The 7374-nt window shown below is 51.2% G+C and overlaps 1 pseudogene; it reads right to left on the bottom strand.

Moving 5' to 3' along the window:
• Positions 1-348: 348 nt before the first annotated feature.
• LOC119178003 (uncharacterized) lies at positions 349-6080 on the bottom strand (annotated as a pseudogene).
• Between the last annotated feature and the right edge of the window lie 1294 nt (positions 6081-7374).

Genomic DNA, 7374 nt, shown 5'->3' with positions numbered 1-7374 from the left:
AGACAGTGCATGGCAATAACGATTCTAGACGCCGCATGCATTGAAGGTCGTGGTGGCTGTCGCCAAGAGCGCGAGATGGAACACTCTTGTCGGGCCTCTTCAGCGCACTGAAGGTACTCGCCCACATAGAGGTTTTCTTCGCTGGTGACATTGGGTAACATGGCGTCGAGGGTCGTTGCCGGGGTACTTCCGTAGACTACTTGGTATGGCGTCATCTGCGTCGTTTATTGAGCGGTGGTGTTGTATGCAAAGGTCACGTACGGAAGGATGGCATCCCGTGTCTTTTGTTCGACGTCGACGCACAATGCCAGCATATTGGCGAGGGTCTTATTAAGACGCTCTTTGTGACTATTGGTCTGTGAATGGTAGGTGGTGGTCTGGTGGGGACTTGTCTGTCTGTAGCTCAGGATTGCCTACGTCTGTGATGAGGACCTCTGGAGCTTCGGCACGCAAGACAATGTTCTCGGCGATGAACTTTGCTACATCAGTGGCATCGCCTTTAGGCAGAGCTCTTATCTCGACGTAGCGGGTGAGGTAGTCAGTTTCTACGACGATCCATTTGTTTTCGGAAGTCGGCGTCGTGAACAGCCTCAGTAGGTCCGAGCTGATTTGCTGAAACAGCCGGCAAGGTGGCTCAATAGGCTGGAGAATTCTGCTTGGCTTAGTCGGTGGCGTCTTTCGCCGTCGACAGTATTAACATGTCGTGACGTAACGAGTTACGTCGGCGGTAAATCGCAGCCAGTAATGCTTCGCCTGTATTCTCGCGAGTGTACGGGAAACACAGAAGTGTCCAGCCTTCGGGTCATCGTGGAGAAAATCCAAAACTTCTGAACGTAACACTGAAGGTACTACGAGGAGGTAGTTGGCCCAATGAGGACAAAATTTTTTCTTGACGAGGATGCCATTACGCAAAAAACGACGCCAGTCCTCGCTTGAATACCTTTGGAACAATGGTACCCTTGCCCTCTAGGTATTCCATAAGGCCCTTGATTTCAGGATCGGCACGCTGTCATTCTGCAAAATCATCGACGCTTCAGAATCACAGGAAGCAGTCACCGTCCTCATTGTCCTGCGGCGGTGGGTCCATGGGGGCACGAGACAGGCCGTCGGCGTAGTACCTTCGTCCCGACTTGTAAATGACGGTGATGTCGAATTCCTCAAGTCGCTGACTCAAGGCGACCTGAAGTGTCCTTTAAGTTAGCTAGCCAACCGAGGGCATGGTGGCCGCTGACTACTTTGAAAGGCATGTCATATGGAGGTAGGGGCTAAACTTGGAGGTAGTCCAGATTATAGCAAGACACTCCTTTTATGTTGTAGAATAGTTGACTTCCGCCTTAGCCTGACCAGCTCTCATAACTGATGACCCTTTAACGTCCGTCAAAGGGTTCTCAGTTATGCTCCTGGTGGTCCACACTTTTTAGTTCTGCATTCATACTACCCTCAGGAGTCAACTCCGCTGGTGCAGAACAAGTCGGGTGTTCTGAGGCAGATTCGCTGTCCGCACGGGAACTGGGAACTGTATCACTGGAGCTGTCGCCCCTGGCAATTGGAAGCGCCAGGTCGGTTTTGTTTTCGGCCGTCTCAAAACAATCCGTTTTTTCAGTGGTGGTGCCTGGTGCTGCCGCGGCAGAGGTGTCGTGTGTTGGTGTGGTAGACGTGGACGTGCCTGCTACTGCGGCGCTGGGTTGGTGTGTGGTCTGGTCTCAGTGGAGGTGCCTGGCGCTGTCGTTGCAGTGGAAGTACCTGATGCTGCAGTGTCAGTAACGGTGGCTAATGCATTGTCAATAGTAGTGTTGGCGTACTGATGATCCATATTTTCTAGTTTTGCATTGAGTTTATCCTCAGGACGTGTCTCTGCTGTTGCGGAACAGGTCAGGTGTTCTGAGGTAGCTTTGCTGTCAAGACACTTCAACTGTTGCCCATGCATCGAGCTGTTTGCCTTGTCTACAGGGCTTGCACTGGGAACTGCGTCACTGGAGCTGTCGCTGCTGGCCATTGGAAGTGCCAGATCGGTTTTTGTTTTCTGCCGTTTCAAGACAATCCATTTTTTTCAGTGGCGGTGCCTGCCGTGGCAGAGGTGTCGGGGGGTGGTGTGGTGGAAGTGGACGTGCCTGTACTGTGGCACGTCCACTTCCACTGCACTTCTACTGCACTTCTACTTCGTCCACTTCTACTGCAGCTGAGAAAAGAGGCGAGTGACGTGGTGTCGTCGAGGTACATGTTAGTCTGGACGGTCGATCCCACGCAGCCTTTGCCACCGCCAGAAAACTTCTTGAACCTGGAGTTGTCGATCGCTAGAATGATGGGACGGCAGTAGTAGTCGATCGGAATGTCCTTGAACCCTTTGAGGAGGTAATTGAACAGCTCGTACTTGGGAATTTATTCGAGAAACAGGGTCTTGTAGCCGAGAGAGGCGTACTTATCCCAGATGAACTCGAGATTGTCGAAAAACTTCTCAGGGCACAGTGACATGGCTTCTTCGCCCGACCTTCCTGTCAACAAAGGAACTTGATTGGGAAAGGAATCGTCGCCTACTTTGTTGTAACCGTAAAGGTCGATCGCTTCCCTTTGTTCCAGTAAGAACTCTCGAGTCCTCTTCAGGTGTCGAAGTGAGTTTAGACGAGAGACAGAATCGAGGCCAACGATCAAAACATTCAGACGTTCTTACGTGCGGTTGAGCGGCGGAATAGCCGCGTCCTTGGCGAATTTGCAGCGCTGCTCCACTTGTTCCTTCAGCACGGGCACCATGAAGAACTCTTCGTGAAACTTGGCGCCGTTACTGAAACACGTCACAAACACGAAATCACTGGACAGGGGAGTTCCGAAGTTGAGCTTGGAACTGGAGTGGTAGACCACCGCCGAGTCCGGCTCTGTGCGGTTCTCGTCGCGAGTTATCTTCTGGTATGTGCACAATACATCGCGGGGCTTGTACTTGTGGTGCTCTCAGAGAACCCTGGCATCTATAGAAGGCACGTTAGCCACGAGGCGTATGAAACTGGGCTTTCTGGGGCACACGTGCAGGGTTTGCTTGCGGTAAAGGCCGGCTACGGTTCAGTGGAACGGGTCGAAGGCGGGTATCTTGCAGCCGCTGGTGTAGATGGCGTATCCCGGCTGCGCCATTCGCACCAGTTCCTTGGCCACTACGACGGGCTTGAGCCAGAATGATTCATCCTGGCGCGAGTAAAAAAAAAGCGACGCCACTCCCACTGTACCGATTATCACAAGTAACGTGTTCTTCTTGCGAACGGTTTTCGTAGGCTTCGTCTGCACCAGGAGGGCTCCTAGCCTCACACTGCTTGCGTCAGTGTGGATTCCCGTATCGGCGTTTTCGTCGAAATGAGCAAGTATCGGCGATGTCTGCAGGCGTCGTTTTAGTTCTTCAAATGCTTCCTTCAGCGGGGTTTGCAACTTGAACTCGACGTCGGTCTTTGTAAGGTTAGTTAGTGGCTCAGCGATGTGGGCAAAATTTTTGATGCAACGCCTGTAATAGACGCACAGGCCCAGAAATTGGCACACGGTCTTCTTGTTGGTGGGTAACGGGAAAGCAGGGATGGCTATTGTCTTCTGCGGGTCGGGGCGTACTGCAGATTTGCTTATCACGTGTCCCAAGAACAAGAGTATGCAACGCAGCCCTTTTGTGGCTTTAGAGTGAGTCCGAAGATTTTTATTGCTTGATGCGCGGCTTCAAGGCGCTGTAGATGGTTTTCGAAGCTGGAGGAAAACACGACGACATTATCGAAGTACACGAGGCAAGCCTGCCACTTCAATCCAGCGAGAACGGTGTCCATAACCCGCTGGAACGTCGCTGGCGTCAAGCAAAGACGAAAGAGCATGACCTTGAACTCGGACAGGCCATCTGGTGTTATGAACGCTAGCCTTTTCTTGGTCTGTTTCGTCTACTTTGATCTGCCAATAGCCTGTCTTGAGGTCCAACGATGAAAAGTATTTGGTGTTGTGGAGTCGATCAACGGCGTCGTCTATTCGGTGGAGAGGATATATGCCCTTCTTTGTTATCTTGCTGAGCCCATGGTAGTGAACGCCGAACTGTAGCGTTCCATTCTTTTTCTTTACTAACCCTCCAGTGACGCTTATGGACTCTTTAAAGGCTGGATAATGTAGACGTAGAACATTTCGTCGACTTGTTTCTTCATGACCTCGTGTTCTCGCGTCGAAACTCTGTACGGACTCTGACGTCGTGGCATGGCATTTTCTTCTATTGCGATTCGATGTATCACGATATGGGTCTGTCGAAGTGTTGACGACGAAGAAGAGTAGTTCTTGTATTTCAGGAGCAGGTTTTTGAGGTCTTCTTCTTTATGCGTCAGAAGGCTCGGCTTAGCTTCGAAATCTGGTTGAAGGATTTCAGTCGTCGGAGTGGATTCGGGGAAATCGGTGAAGGCAAGAGCGTTGCTGGCTTCCAATATATCTTCGACGTAGGCAACCGTCGTGCCTTTGCTCACGTGCTTGTACTCGTTGCTGAAGTTCGTGAGCATCACTCTTACATTCCCTCATTGAAGCTCGGCTATTCCTCTGGCAACGCAAATTTTGCGGTAGATCAGTAGGTGCTGGTGGCCTTCAAGGACGCCTTGCATGTTTGTTGATTCATGAGTGCCGATGGAAATGCCGACACTGGAGCGAGGAGGAATAGTGACTTGGTCTTTCAGCACATTCAAGGCGTGCCTTCTTGACGGCGTGTGCGGCGGCAGTGGTTTTCCTGCGAATAGTGTCAGCGAGTTTGCTCCCTCGTCGATGACGACACCATGGAGGCTTAAGAAACCCATACAAAGGATTACATCTCTCGAACAATGCAGTTGTACGACAAAGCTTGCAGGATAAATCTTTCAGTTAATGGTGACTCTGGCTGAGCAGGTCTCTGCCCGCGTAACTGGTGACCTCCAGCTGTACGGATTTCGGGGCCTTCCCAAGTTGTCCTAACTTTCTTCAACTTCGCGGCGAATGTTCTACTATTGACGGAATAGTCGGCTCCGGTGTGGAGGAGAGATATGACGCTGTGGCCGTCCATGAGGACGCCGAGGTCGCTAGTTTGTTTTATTGAGTTGCAGTTAGATCGCGGCGTTAGATCTCGGCTACAACGGATCGTACCACTGCTTTGACGTCGCGTAGTCATCTTCTGGCCTCGAATTTTCGACGTCAGGGCAACGTTCATATTGCAGCAGGTTTTCGAGGTCTCGTCGTGGCGTCGTCATCGGTGGCAGAGAATCTTCGGCAGTTCGTCGTACAGCAACCACACCTCTATCGGTTGCGATCTTTAGTTTTCCGTGTGATGCGGGCTAAGTGACCGGCCAAGGATTGGGCCAGTGTAAGGACAGTGCTGCAGGCCGTTGTAGCGGCTGGGCGACAGGGAATGGTATGGTCGTCAATCTTCCCACTGTGTTCCCGTGTTGTAATCGGCGATGTCGCGAGGCATTTCACCCAGCTGCGGACGCAGCGCGTTGACGGCAGATCCCAGGAGCCCCATCTGACAGTACCGGCAGCGGTGGTACGCGTGGCCGGCCTCCCCGCATTGGTAGCATAGCGGGCAGTTGTCAGGGGCGCGCCAAACGTCCGTTTTCCCAGGTGTGTAGCGCTCACACAGAGGAGAACAGTAGGGCGTCGATGATGGTGGAGGCGGCGTCGTCTGGCGACAGCAGTTCGATGAAGCAGCGTCTTGGTGAGGACGTGGAGGGGGACGTAGCGTCGGGCTGCAGCAGCGTAGCTCATTGCATGCGGCTGAAGCTGCGGGGCTCCAGAAACTCTAAACGATCGCCGAACTTTCTCGGGACAATATCGGCAATCGAATCCACTTCGGGCTACGATGAAGGCAGCAGCTTCCATAGCTGCTCCCACACGACCTGTCAGATCGTTTCACGTATGTCGTCGGAGCCGAGGGCGTGAACAGCTACGCTGTCTTACATCAATCAGCAATCGTGCTGCCGGGTACGCATTTCCAGAGTCTTCTTAATGGTCGTAGCCTCCGAGAGAAACTTTTAAAGTGGCTTGGGTGGGTTTCGCATCAGCCCAGCGAAGAGGTCTTGCTTTACCCCTAACATGAGTAAACAGACCTTTTCATCCCTGGTCATGTTCGGGTAGGTAGGTCGCCTGGTGGGGGGCGTTCGGTACATGGGCCGGGAAGCACCTCCACGCAATGTTACGGATTCATGACGCCGACAAAGGTACAGACGACCTGTCCAAATCGTAGGTGTTTATTTAATTGGCCGAACTTGTGGCCACGTAATATAAAAGTCAGATTACAGCAAGACACTGGCACTTATAGAGGCTGGCAGAGCGTCAGCTGTCGATCAAATAACAAGCGGCGAAGCGTGTCGGCATTTTTTAATACCATCTAGATAATTGAAGGCCTGCTCACTGTGTCTGCTTTAGGCTCTGATGTCTCTCCATTGAGACCAGTGTGCTTTGCTGCACAGACGTGCCTACGCTTGCTCTCGTCGCTCGACGGACATAGATTGCGAAGCCCGACGAACGTTTTCGTGGCGTGCTGTTGTGCTTGTTGGCAAAGCGAAAAGACCATCTCTTTCTGGGTTCTTAAACTTCAGCGTGGATACGTCATGCATTTTGTGCACTAGATATTCGCAATCTGTACGACTGCAAATCCAAATGGTTGGGCAATGCTGTGTGACGAATAGTCGTGGCAAAGGTACAGAAATTGCGAGTGCTCTCGTTTTCTAAGGACAACCGAAGAACGAAATGTGAGCGTGTCGTTCGTCAAGCTGACGTCGGCATCCGTTTATTCGGGACCCGAAGGTACGTTTGTCCATACTAAATATTTCTAAGTCGTTCCTATGGCGTCTCCACCAAGTTCCGGTCTTGCTCTAAAATAAAGGTGCCACGTGTGCTTCTAACTTGTGTGTATAAGCCCTAGCATATAAATGATAAACGACTGGGGCTGTAGGTTTTCAGAACAGGCGTTTTTTTATGTTCACAGTCGGTAACAGTTTGCTATTGGATATTAGCGCCGCGGACTTCTTGTATTACGACTGTTAGCTTTTTTAGAAAGATTGAAGGCTTGTTCCTGCATTCTTAGCACATTGTTTTGTGCATAGTACTTTCTTGCCGGTGCTCCAACCACTTTATTGCCGTATTATAATTTTGCGCCAGTCTCGCCAGCATCTTCACTGGAAACTTCGATGCGTATAGACACTTTAGGTAAAGTGCTCTCTTAAATACTTTTCAAGAAAGTGAGCTCTACTTCAAGCTAGAATATTAAGAACCACTACCAAATATACCAATCCTAGAACCAGCAGTGATACCCTCACGAACCTTGCCAGGGCTGACGTGAAGTTCAAGCGGGCAACACCGAAGGAAGAAGCTTTGAAGAAACTAAAACAACGCCTCCAGACGCCTGCATTCCTTGCC

Source organism: Rhipicephalus microplus, chromosome 1 (assembly GCF_043290135.1).
Source record: "Rhipicephalus microplus isolate Deutch F79 chromosome 1, USDA_Rmic, whole genome shotgun sequence".
In the NCBI taxonomy this organism is placed as follows: Eukaryota; Metazoa; Arthropoda; class Arachnida; order Ixodida; family Ixodidae; genus Rhipicephalus; species Rhipicephalus microplus.
Note: the sequence above shows the minus strand (reverse complement) of the source record. Positions and strands in the feature narration are given on the sequence as shown.